The 12,871-nt window shown below is 44.3% G+C and overlaps 1 protein-coding gene across 2 annotated transcripts in view; it reads left to right on the plus strand.

The window, feature by feature from the left end:
• The first annotated feature begins 651 nt into the window (after nt 1–651).
• The window catches only part of P2RY8 (P2Y receptor family member 8), a 135,126-nt gene continuing 122,906 nt past the window's right edge, over nt 652–12,871 (plus strand). The window contains exon 1 of one of the 2 annotated variants that reach the window (XM_068269957.1): nt 652–726. The gene's annotated coding sequence lies outside the window, so the exon portion shown is untranslated. Of the gene's footprint in view, nt 727–933; nt 966–12,871 lie in introns of those variants that run through there. The other variant, XM_068269958.1, reaches the window with a different exon arrangement.

Consider the following 12,871-nt stretch of genomic DNA (forward strand, 5'->3'; position numbering starts at 1 on the left):
TTAACTCGGATAAGGCATGCTATTTGTCCTAGTGAATCAAGCCTTTAGTGTGTTCTAGTCATTGCTCCAGGTATAATATTAAGATTATGTTCCCAAGCTTTTGAATGTTCAAAAAAAAAGCCAGATTGGTCTGCCAATCGCCCTATAGGCATGATGTGCAGACTGTCATTCTATTTGCCTTGATAAAAGGGTTATTCACAATCCCCAACTACTGGGAATTTAGTTTTATGGATTATTATACTTTGCCATTCGCCACTGCATCCAGAAAACTGCAATAACATGACTGCTATTTTGATTTGCTTTAAGCAATCCTTTTATATGGTCTGATATGATCCAGATGTGGGTGGCAAACTTTTGCCACTTATTCGCAAATTATTATTTAGATAAAAAAAAAAAGCTCAGTTCGAGTTTGCTGGATCACATAGGTTCTTCGTTTTTTTCCCGCTGTAGTAAATCAAGGCCAGCGACAATGAACACTACGCTCTGCCTTTTCAGGTCACTCACTGCATATTACTCAAGTGGATATACATAACCAGACATGTGGCCAGACAATCAGCAGAGCTCAGTTAGGTCTTCCCTTCTTCTGACCCCGCCTTTTCTGTATAGCCAAGAAACACTTCAGTTGCAGAAAGTAATTTAATTTCCTGTTGTCTTTAATATATTTTTTCGCACATTTGAGGAGAAGATGACAAGGCTTCCTGAGTCCTGACCATGTTTGAAGGCTCGGTAAGCATTGCTGGATTTGCTTGATATAGAAGATATAGCATCATTTGTGTATATTGCTGTTTGTAGCTTTTGCATCTTGTTTAAGTTTAAACTTCCTCTTGTACAGAAGTCTTATCTGGTACGAGAATCTTTTTTTCCCTTCTAAACAAAGCGGTCTTTTAAGTTGGTAGCTCATACATACAAGTAGTCCTCTCTGCTATCTGGGCTGTCATGTGCTTTCCTTGCTGCTGCTGCAGTCTGTAAGTGCTTAATATATTAGGCATGTTGTTAACGAATTATGACAATCATGAAGTGTCACAGTACAACGTTGGGTTGTTGTTTTGTAACATATGTGTGACACTTAAGATTTACTGTTCATTTTGCAATCCGAAATTTCTCATCTTCACCTTTGTCGTTTTACCTCAAAATGTGTATTTTGTAGCCTGTTTAAATTCATTTTTTCTGCATTTTCTTTGTAGTTAACAAATCAAAATACCATTTCCAAATTATTTTTGTTTATTATATCTTTTTGATTAGTTTTGTTATTTCTGTGTGATACACTTTGGAATTGTATTGAATCTTTCTTATTCAAGTGTGTAGATGCGTTTCTGCATTATAGTCTGTTTCAGTGAAGAGTCGTGGTTGATTTTCTTACATACAAACACACAACATAAGTCCATGCATGGCATTTTATGGTCATCAGTATATAGACTTTGATGGCACAGTAGTCGCAAACTTTGGCTTATACTGTATAAATGACTAATATGAATGAATAAGGAGAATGAAAGTACTGTAGGCTTTGATTCATTTGGGTTTTGAAACCACGATTTATAATGTTTCTTCATACGACGAGTATTATTATTATTGATTTATAAAGCGCCCAACATATTCAGTGGTGCTGTACAAAGTAAGAAACAAATGGGCTGTATAATAACACAGACAATGGTGTATGGAATGGCAATATTCAAAATACAGAACTGGTAACAAAATATAAAATCGATACAAAATACAGAATTGGTAATTACAGTGACAAAAGTAACATGATGAATAAAATGTATAATTACTTCCAAGACACAAAAGGGCGAGAGAGCCCTGCCCTTGTGAGCTTACAATCTAAAGGGCAAATTTATGTAACTAATCGAAAATGCAGTATGTTGCAGAAAAAAATAAAGTCTGCAGGTTGATCAAAGATGGACCCGTTTTCATTTTTAGATATACATGCAGGTGGATTGGATCACTTCCAAACTTCTTATATTTTTTTGGATAGTCCTGTTGTGGGACCACTTATGTAAGCGGTACTAAAGGCACCTGCTGCAAGCATGACAACACATTGACACTCTTACTATTCCTGTGGAAATTCCTTGAGTAGTGCTGCAGAATGGGTTGGCAGGAGAAGTCACCAAGAGATAGGAGAATCTATTGTTTGATTTAACCCATCAGAGACCACCTATACCTGAAATGTAACTTTTTATACATTTGTTAAGAGATTAAACATGATTTTTGCTTTTAAATAAGCATATTATGGTTTGTGGAATCCAAGAGGCGTCACAGTGTTCTTTCACTAATGTGTCCATGTAATAGATAGGTTCCTTTATAGTCTTTATGGATTTAACATTTCTGTTAAAATGAACATCTTCAGCTTAGAGGGGTCCAAGATAAGATGACATATGTAGAAAATCCAGCAGTGCAGAGTTATGAAACATAACTGATATAACATGACACCACTGCTAAAATATCTAATTTATTTGCCTTTTAATTGGAAGCACTATTATGTACTGTGTGTGGGCTTGTTCATCCATCCTCATCCATCCTCAGATTCTACAGGTATCACCATTAGTGTGTATTATTAGCTAATATACCCTTTATTTAAGCACCCGTTTATTAATACTCTTGAAGGACTAGAACAACTTAAAATGTGACCTATACATACATGTTCTAGGGCAGTCTCCCTCTCAAAGGGCTTGATTCACAAAGTGGTGCTAACTGTTAGCACACCTGTGAAAACCCCCTTATCACGTGTAAACGAGCTTTTCGCACGCAAAGCCTTATGCACACAAAACTTTATGCGCGCACTGCACAGAGCGCAGGGCGCTCCGTGCGAAGTGCCCATTAAAGCCAATGGGACTTAGCGCGCGCATAGGACTTTGCACGCTCAAAACTTTACGCGCAAAACTTTGCGCGCGATCTGATTGAGAAATCTGGTGCTAACCTACTTAGCACCCTGGTTAGCACGTCTAAAGACTTTAGACGTGCTAAGTAGGTTAGCACCGCTTTGTGAATCAAGCCCAAAATGTGTTATGGTAATTTTTTTTTAAACTTTAATACACGAACTCCCCCAGCGCCTTAGCGTTCTTCTGAGGAGGAGGCTTGTGATGACGGAGGAGGGGGCGTTCCCAGTCAGGAGCATCTGAACTCACGCAATGCTTGCATGAGATCAGTACTTGTCTCCTGACGTCACCGAGTGGAGCACCGATTTTGAATTCGCCAGCGGATGCAGAGAATTGGCAGATCAGGGAATACAGACACTGGAGGGCACCAGAGGGTCGTGGAAGAAGAGGGCAGCCGAGGAGAAGCCATCAGCGGCGAAGAAGAAATGGGCAGCCGAGAAGAAGCCATCAGCAGCGGAGAAGAAGCGGGCAGCAGAGTAGAAACACGGGCAGCGGAGGAGACGAGAAGGCTGCGGTCTGCTTCTTCAGCGAGGATCATGGTGACGGTGACAGGCATCCTCTTTAGCAGCAGTGGTACATACTGCATATACCACTGCTGCTAAAGAGGATGTCTGTCACCGTCACCACGATCCTCACTCAAGAAGCAGACCACTGCCTCCCCCACCACATAGTTCTTGGTCTGATCTGAGGTCTGAGTAAACTGCATGGAAAGGGGCCACAAACAAGATGATGCGTAAAAGGGGGGGGGCAGCCGCTCTGAAATTAGGTCTTATTTTTTTTAGCATGTGTGGAGACATTTCCCCCTGAGCACTGCTGTCAGTCAGTGTGGGGGGGGGGGGGGGGGATATGTGAGAACATTCACACTGAGGCCCCACTGCTGTCCGTCATTTGACTGCTGTCTGTCATTTGACTGCTGTCAGTCATTTGAGAACATTCTCAATGAGCATGCACAGGATTTTAGAGACAAGGGGAGGGAGAGGGGTGTGGAGTTCTCTCAGGCTGAGGTGTGGAGAGATGCATAGCTGATTACCTGTCTAATGATAACAAGCCCAATATGGCAGCTCTCACTGTGTCACAGGAATAAATAATCATATTCTATTGAAGCTGTTTGCAGATAGATATGCTGTGTAAACCATCTAAACTTTAGATAAGATATATAAACAAGTTACTTGTTATAGTTAGTTTTTCACCTCGGATCCGCTTTAAACAAGGGAATCATCAAAATAAAAGGACAACTGTAGTGAGAGGTATGTGGAGGCTGCCATATTTGTTTCCTTTTAATCAGCTGCTTGGATATTCTGCTGATCCTCTGCCTCAAATACATTTAGCCATAGACCATGAACAAACATATGCAGATCAGATGTTCCTGATATTATTGTCAGATATGACAAGATTAGCTGCATGCTTGTTTCAGGTGTTATTCAGAAACTACTGCAACCAAATACATCAGCGGGGTGCCAGGCAACTGGTATTGTTTAAAAGGAAATAGATATGTCAGCCTCCATATTCTTCCCACTTCAGTTGTCCTTTAATTGTAGAGGTTTACTTTAACACTGTTGGGGCATAAATGTGATCAAATGTTTGCTGGTCTTTCAAGTGAAGAATATCATCTCTTTAACCAGTTCGTGTTCCAGGGTTTTTACCCCTTAAGGTTCCTGAGATTTCTTACACTTTAGCTGTGTCGCTTTTGAAACAGCAATACGTTTTTAATTACCTATAGCATCCTAGTGATATTTATTTGGGGGTGTTTTTTCAGTGCAATCTAGGCTTTCTCTGGGTTATATTTTTTTCTAAAAACTATTTTATAGTCATTTTACAGGAACAAATTAGATGTAATTGCAGAAAATACACAGTTTTTCATTTTTCACCCTTCCTAATTTTCACAAGTCCCACAGTTATAAAACACATATAAATAAATTCTTTGGCCCTTCCCTGGTTAAAATTATACCACATATGCCCTATTTTATTACTAGTGGGGCATGTGGAGAACCGTTACCCCCAGCCTGCGCACCTGTATCGATTGGATGCATTGGGGGCCCTAGTGCTGTACAGATGCATCGCTAGGCAGTGACAGAGCAATGCATCTGTAGAGCATTGGTGCCCCAAAGTGTAGTCCTAGTGATCGCATCCAATCGATACAGGTGAAGTCATTAAAGGTGTATAAACGAGTATAGGTATTGCAGAGGTTAACAAGTGATTAATAGGCTAGGATAGGTAGTCGAGATGGCCCGACCGGTTCACATGCGAACTTGTTCGCGCGAACAACGCAGGTTCGCTTTTGCGTCAAAACGCGAACTTTATGCGCGTTCCACCTGCCCCCTATACTAAATCATTGAGCTAAAGTTTGACCCTTTACATCACAGTCAGCAGACACATGGCAGCCAATTAGGCTGCACTCCCTCCTGGAGCCCCCCCTCCCCCTTATATAAGGCAGTAGCTTTGGCCATTTTCTTACTCTGTGTGCTGCTGTATTAGTGAGAGAAGGGAGAGACATTGGAGAGATAGGGAAAGTATAGTTAGGAGGTCTGTTAGCTTGCTCCTTGCTGATATTTGTTGATGAAAAGCACCCCAAAACAGCTCTTTTGAGAGCTAATGTTCTTGTGATGTGTTTTTTTTTTTGTGTGGCCCACTGACACTGCATATACAGCCCTGTCTGTCGCAGCTGGCCCTTGCTAATTGCTATACTGTGCCAGGCCCAGCACATTCAGTGCCTAGTGTGACTGCTGCACATTTTATTATAATACCAGTCACTGCATACCTTTCACTGCATCTGTGTGACAGCACACTTTTTTTATATATCAGCAGTCAATGCAGAAAATACAGTTTTTCATTTTTCACCCTTCCTAATTTTCACATGACAAGTCCCATAGTTATAAAACACATATAAATAAATTCGTTGGCCCTTCCCTGGTTAAAATTATACCACATATGCCCTATTTTATTACTAGCGGGGCATGTGGAGAACCGTTACCCACAGCCTGTGAGCCTGTATCGACTGGATGCATTGGGGGGCCCCAGTGCTGTACAGATGCATTGCTAGGCAGTGACAGAGCAATGCATCTGTAGAGCATTAGTGCCCTAAACTGTAGTCCTAGTGATCGCATCCAATCGATACAGGCGCAGTCATTAAAGGTGTATAAATGGGTATAGGTATTGCAGAGGTTAACAAGTGATTAATAGGCTAGGCTAGGTAGTAGAGATGTCCCGACCGGTTCGCATGCGAACTTGTTCACGTGAACAACGCAGGTTCACTTTTGCGTCAAAACGTGAACTTTATGCGCATTCGACCCGCCCCTGTACTAAATCATTGAGCTAAACTTTGACCCTTTACATCACAGTCAGCAGACACATGGCAGCCAATTAGGCTGCACTCCCTCCTGGAGCCCCCCCTCCCCCCTCATATAAGGCAGTAGCGTCGGCCATTTTCACACTCTGTGTGCTGCTGTATTAGTGAAAGAAGGGGGAGACATTAGAGAGATAGCGAAAGTATAGTTAGGAGGTCTGTTAGCATGCTCCTTGCTGATATCTGTTGATGAAAAGCACCCCAAAACAGCCCTTTTGAGAGATAATGTTCTTGTGATGTGTTTTTTGTGTGTGGCCCACTGACACTGCATATCTAGCCCTGTCTGTGGCAGCTGGCCCTTGCTAATTGCTATACTGTGCCAGGCCCAGCACATTCAGTGCCTAGTGTGACTGCTGCACATTTTATTATAATACCAGTCACTGCATACCTTTCACTGCATCTGTGTGACAGCACACTGTTTTATATACCAGTCTGTGCATACCTTTTCACTGCACCTGTGTGACCGCACGCTGTTTTATATACCAGTCATTGCATACCTTTCACTGCATTTGTGTGACCGCACGCTGTTTTATATACCAGCAGTCAGTGCATCCATTTTCACTGCACCTGTGTGACTGCACATTGTTATACCAGCAGTCACTGCATACCTTTCACTGCACCTGTGTGACTGCACATTGTTATACCAGCAGTCACTGCACCTATGTGACTGCACATTGTTATACAAGCAGTCACTGCATACCTTTCACTGCACTGCACTCTCGCCATGGTGCGCACCAGTCCAGCACGGCCATCACTACACAAACAGCTGTTTGCGGTGCGTTACACAGTGAGTTTGGTCTGTCAGTGTGAAGCAGTACACTAATTACACTACCTGATTAATGTATACACACGCAAGATGTTTTAAAGCACTTTGTGCCTCCAATTTAGCAATGCAATGTGATTTCTGCCCTTGAAAAGCTGCTGTGCATCAAAACTTTTGGTGTGTATCCCACTCCGCCATGCCCCCCTCCAGGTGTTAGACTGCTTGAAACATTTTCCATCACTTTTGTGGCCAAAGTTAGTGTTTGTAGTTTTGAAAGTTCGCCTGCCCATTGAAGTCTATTGCGGTTCGCGAAGTTCGCAGGTTCGCGAACTTTTGCGGAAGTTCACGTTCGAGGTTCGCAACACGAAAATCGGAGGTTCGAGCCATCACTACTAGGTAGGTTTTAAAACTTAACTGGGAAAAAAACACTTTTCATTTTATTGAGACTCAGTCACTTTATTTTTTTTTTAACTTGTAACAATCTTTTTGCTTGCCTAACTTTATTGAATGATTGTTGGTATTTGCTGTAGCAACAATCATTCACTTTTACAAGGGACTCTACGCTGCATAATAAACAGTTTAGGCAAAACATCACTGAGAGGGCAGGCCTATATAACAATATAAACCAATATATAGGTATAGGAAGTGTGTCTGAGGCTGAGACCAGTGCAATTAATGTAAAAGTGAATAATTTACCAGCATTACACCAAAGACCAACCTGTGTGCCATTGTTTTGCCCAGGTGACATGCTGACCAACTAGCTTGCTTTTTGGAAGGAGAAAGAGTTGCATTACTTGTCCTGGTGGTGGTGGGGGATAAGGGGGAGGGGGGAGGATGGACAACCCCAATTAAGTACCCTTATGAGCAGAGCCTGGACGGTCCTCCAGCACCCAAGGCTGAGACACCAAAGTGCGCCCCTCCATCCCTCCCACCGCAACCGTCACACACTGCTTGCTATTAGACTAAAGGTGGCCAGTCACCATACAATTTTTAAAATATCTTTTTAATTCAAGAATTGCAATCAATTTTTATGACTGATTGTAACATTTAAAAAAATCTGACCAATGTATCACATACGTGTAGTCAATTTTTACCCAATTATGAAAAAGATGATTGAAAAATCTGAGGAAATTGCTAGGAAGTATATTCAAGGAAAATGACAATCTACCCTACACCATTCAATTTTCATAAGAGTTGATCAGAAAAATCCAGCACTTTTATCAAATAAAAATATTAAATCCGTACGGATTTCTTGCTCGTATAAGAAAAAAGCCTTCAATTTTTCAGAAAATCAGAATTGTTGTAAAATTCGTTCATTTTATTGTATCATGTATGGCCACCTTAAGAGCCCCCCACCTTAATCTCTAGTTATCTGGCTTGCAGTTACTGCCATGTATCCCATTTTCTTATTTCTCTCTGTTTCAAACACAATAGGGAAATGATAGCTGAGTGAGTTGTGCTCCTACAATGCGCCCTGAGGCTGGAGCCTCTCTCGCCTCTGCCTCGGCCCAGCCCTGCTTGTCAGAGCAGAAGGAAAGTAGGACATGCAATAAAAAAATAGAACATGTCTTGGTGGCATCACTGTAAATTAAGAAAAGAATCCAGCAACAGAAGCTTTAAATATATATATATATATATATATATATATATTTATATTTATATATATATTTACAGCTCAGACAAAAATCCCCCATATACAAGTGTGTGTCAGGTAGGTGTGTGAGAACTGGGGGGCCTGAGGTTTGTCTTAGCCGCAGCTCAGAGGTATTGTGCCTGGCTTCATGTTTCATTTTAAAGTGACATACATTTGTTATGATGTAGATAGGCTATGTCAGATCACAGAAACAGCCTGTTCTGTCCCCGCAAAGACTGTGTGCTAAGGCATGAGCCTAAAGCAGTAGGATTAGCCATATATAGTAAATTAAGAGAATTCTGATCCTGGTGGGGGCCATGTCTTTTGCCCACAGCTGAGGCTAAACACTGATGTCATTCTTCCCTTAACTTTTTTTTCTTTTTTCCTTCAATCGCTGATTCACCTCAGCCTTGCTTGTAAACACAAGTGAGCAGGGGATCATGTTTCAGATAAGCAGCATAGTTGCCAGCTTGTTCTGCAAGTGCTGCATCCTTTCTGCCTTCAGGTGAGTTGGTAACATCATGTCCGCCACTTTGTGCCTATACCGAGGGTCTAGTAGCATGGCCACCCAGTATAGCTCATTCCCCTTGAGTTTTTTTTTTATACGGGGGTCCCTCAACAGGCTGGACAGCATGAAAGACACCATTTGCACATAGTTGGATCCAGAAGTACTATCCATCTCCTCTTGCTCTTCCTCAGTGATGTCAGGTAAGTCCTCCTCCTCCCCCCAGCCACAAACAATACCACAGGAACGTTGAGCAGCACAAGCCCCCTGCGACGCCTGCTGCGGTTGTTCTTCTGCCGCCGCCGCCTCCTCCTCCAAAGAAACACCTTCCTCATCATCCGAGTCTGACTCCTATTTCCCACACGTCCTTTCCTCCTCGCCCCTCTGTGCTGCCGCAGGTGTTAAGGAAACATCTATTTCTGATGAGAATTGATCCCACAACGCTTCCTTCCGTAACTGTTCTTATTTCACGCTCCTCCACAGCTTGATTCACCACTCAATGCATGGCACGCTCCGGGAAGTAAGCGTACGGGATCAAGTCACTGATGGTGCCTTCACTGGGACTCACCAGGTTGGTCACCACCTCAAACAGCCGCATGAGCCTGCATGCATTTTGCATGAGTGTCCAGTTGTTGGGCCAGAACATCCCCATCTCCCCAGACTGTGTCCTTCTAATGTAGTTGTAGAGGTACTGGGTGACTTTCTCCTGTTCTAGCAGGCAAAAGAACATAAGGAGGGTCCAATTCCAGCGAGTCGGGCTATCGCAAATCAGGCGTCTCACCGGCAACTTGTTTCTCCGCTAAATGTCCGCAAAAAGTGCCATGGCCGTGTAAGACGGCCTGAAATGCCCACACAACTTCCTGGACTGCTTCAGGACATCCTCTAAGCCTGGGTACTTTGACACAAATCTTTGAATGACTAGATTCAGCACATGTGCCATGCAGGGTACATGTGTCAGCTTTCCCAAATTCAAAGCAGAAATGAGATTTCTGCCATTGTCACACACCACGTTGCCGATCTCCAGCTGTTGTGGGGTCAGCCACTGATCCACCTGTTTGTTAAGAGCAGCAAGGAGAGCTGCTCCAGTGTGACTCTCCGCTTTGAGGGAAGACATGTCTAAGATGGCGTGACACCTTCGTACCTGGCATGCAGCATAAGCCCTGGGGAGATGGGGCTGTGTAGCTGGAGAGGAGATCGCAGCATCAGTAGAGTTGAACAGCCACTCAGTAAAGGAGGAGGAGGATGACGACAGCGAAGAGGATGTAGCAGGAGGAGAGGAGGTGGCAGGAGGCCTGCCTGCAAGCCGTGGAGGTGTCACAAGTTGGTCCGCTGCACAGCCACGTACTCCCTGCATGCCATCGGTCACCAGGTTGACCCAATGGGCTGTGTAAGTAATGTACCTGCCCTGACCGTGCTTGGCAGACCAGGCATCCATGGTCAGGTGGACCCTCGACCCAACACTGTGTGCCAGAGATGACACCACTTGCCTGTCAACTTTACAGTTTGGGTATCGCCTTTTTAAAAAAATAATTGCGGCCTGGTATCTTCCACTGCGGTGTCCCAATGGCCACAAATTTACGGAAGGCCTCAGAGTCCACCAGCTGGTATTGTAACAGCTGGCGAGCTAACATTTCCACCAAGCCAGCTGTCAGGCGCCGGGCAAAGGGGTGACTGGCAGAAATTGGCTTCTTCCGCTCAAAGATTTCCTTCACAGACACCTGGCTGCTGTGGACAGAGGAGCAGGAACCGCTCAAGGTCAGAGGCGGAGTGGAGGAGGGTGGCTGTGAAGGTGCAAGGGAGAAAGCTGAAGATGCTGCACCTGAAGGAGGAAGAGGAGAAGGAGGGTGGCTTTTCTTTTGTGTGCTGCTTTTCCTCTGGTGCTCTTCCCATTGCAGTTTGTGCATTTTCTCCACATGCCTTCGTAAGGCAGTTGTCCCTATGTGGGTGTTGGCCTTTCCACGGCTCAATTTTTGGAGGCAGAGAGAACAGATGGCATTGCTCTGATCTACGGCAGACACATTAAAACATTTCCAAACCGCTGAGCCCCCCTGGGGTGATGGCACTATGGTGGCATCAGCAGCTGACGTTGAAGACATGGCACCAGACACTGCCACCAGCTGTTTCTGACGACGGACTCCCCCTGCTTCTTTCAGGAACTCGCCTCCTCCTACTCCTCTCTGACTCCCCCTCTGAACTGTCCCCCTGTTCATCTTCTCTATTGGGAACATAGGTGGCCTCCGTATCATCGTCATCATCATAATTATCCTGCCCAGCTTCGCTTGCCTCAGATAGCTCCAAAACTGCACCAACAGCAGGTACTTCATCCTCCTCCTCCTCACACATTAAGTCCATATTGTCGCCTAACTCAGACATATGAGGTGGTGTAACTTGCTTAGCGCCTTCATCTGATTGTAACAATAATGGCTGTGCATCAGTGAGTTCCTCACCAAATAACTCCTGCAAACTGTCAAATGCAGCGGATGTGGTGCTTGTAGTAGCGCTGGTGGCTGCGGAACATGAGGTGTTCTGTGTTAAATAGTCAACCACATCCTGACAATCTTGGGAGTTGATGGGACGGGCCTTCTTCTGAGTACTGTACTTTGGTCCAGGGCCGCACGAAATCACATCAGCACGAGCTCGCACAGACCTGCCGGGTGGCCTTCCTCTGGGTCTGTCTCTACCTGTTTTGTCTGTTTTGTCCATATCGGGGGGATGAAGTGAAAGGTATGCACTGACTTGACTAATACAATGTGCAGTCACACAAGTTCAGTTAACAGGTATGCACGGAGTGGTATATCACACTGCGTGCCTCACGGAGGTAGGTGGGTGCACTGAAGTGAACAACAGGTAGTAGGTATATGAAGTGATGGGTATTACAATGTGCACCTGTCACACACAGAAAGGTACCGGACAGGCACAGTGACACTGCGTGCGCTCACATAGGTAGGTGGGTGCACTTAAGTGAACAACAGGTAGTAGGTATATGCAGTGATGGGTATTACAATGTGCACCTGTCACACACACAGGTAGTCACTGAATGTGCTGGGCCTGGCAGTAGCACACACATTATGAAACACAAGTGTCTGTGACACACACACACACACACACACACACACACACACACACACACACACACACAAGAGATCACAAGAACAAGATTAGCTCTCAAAAGAGCTGTTGAGGGGTGCTTTTTTAGCAATAAGAATGAGCAAGGAGCAAGCTAAGAAGCCTACAAGAGCCTAACTAAGCTTTCCTTATAAGTCTCTGCACAGCAGCTCTCCCTTCTCTAATTACTGCAGGCACACGAGTGAGTCCAATGCCTGACGCTGCCTGCCTTTTATAAGGGGGTGGGCTCCAGGAGGGAGTGTAGCCTGATTGGCTACAATGTGCCTGCTGACTGTGATGTAGAGGGTCAAAGTTGACCCTCATGATATACTATGGCTGCGAACCGAACATCCGGAAAAGTTTGCGGTTCTCCGCGATCGCGAAACCCCGGAAGTTCACCGGGAACCATTTGCCGGCGAACCGTTCGGGCCATCTCTAATCATAACAGCAGAAAAAGTTTTGAACGTTTTGAATGCAGGATTAGCTTCTTTATCACTTAATACACTCAGACCAGTTGCTGTTGAAATTTGATTTTTATGGTGACACTAAAGAGAACCTGAGGTGGGTTTGTGACATCAATATTAGAAGACAGAGGCTCATTCTGCATTCAATCACTAGCCTCTGTGTCCTCACAGTGTGCCCCCAGGCT

The sequence above is a fragment of the Hyperolius riggenbachi genome, chromosome 2, assembly GCF_040937935.1.
Source record: "Hyperolius riggenbachi isolate aHypRig1 chromosome 2, aHypRig1.pri, whole genome shotgun sequence".
Taxonomy (NCBI): domain Eukaryota; kingdom Metazoa; phylum Chordata; class Amphibia; order Anura; family Hyperoliidae; genus Hyperolius; species Hyperolius riggenbachi.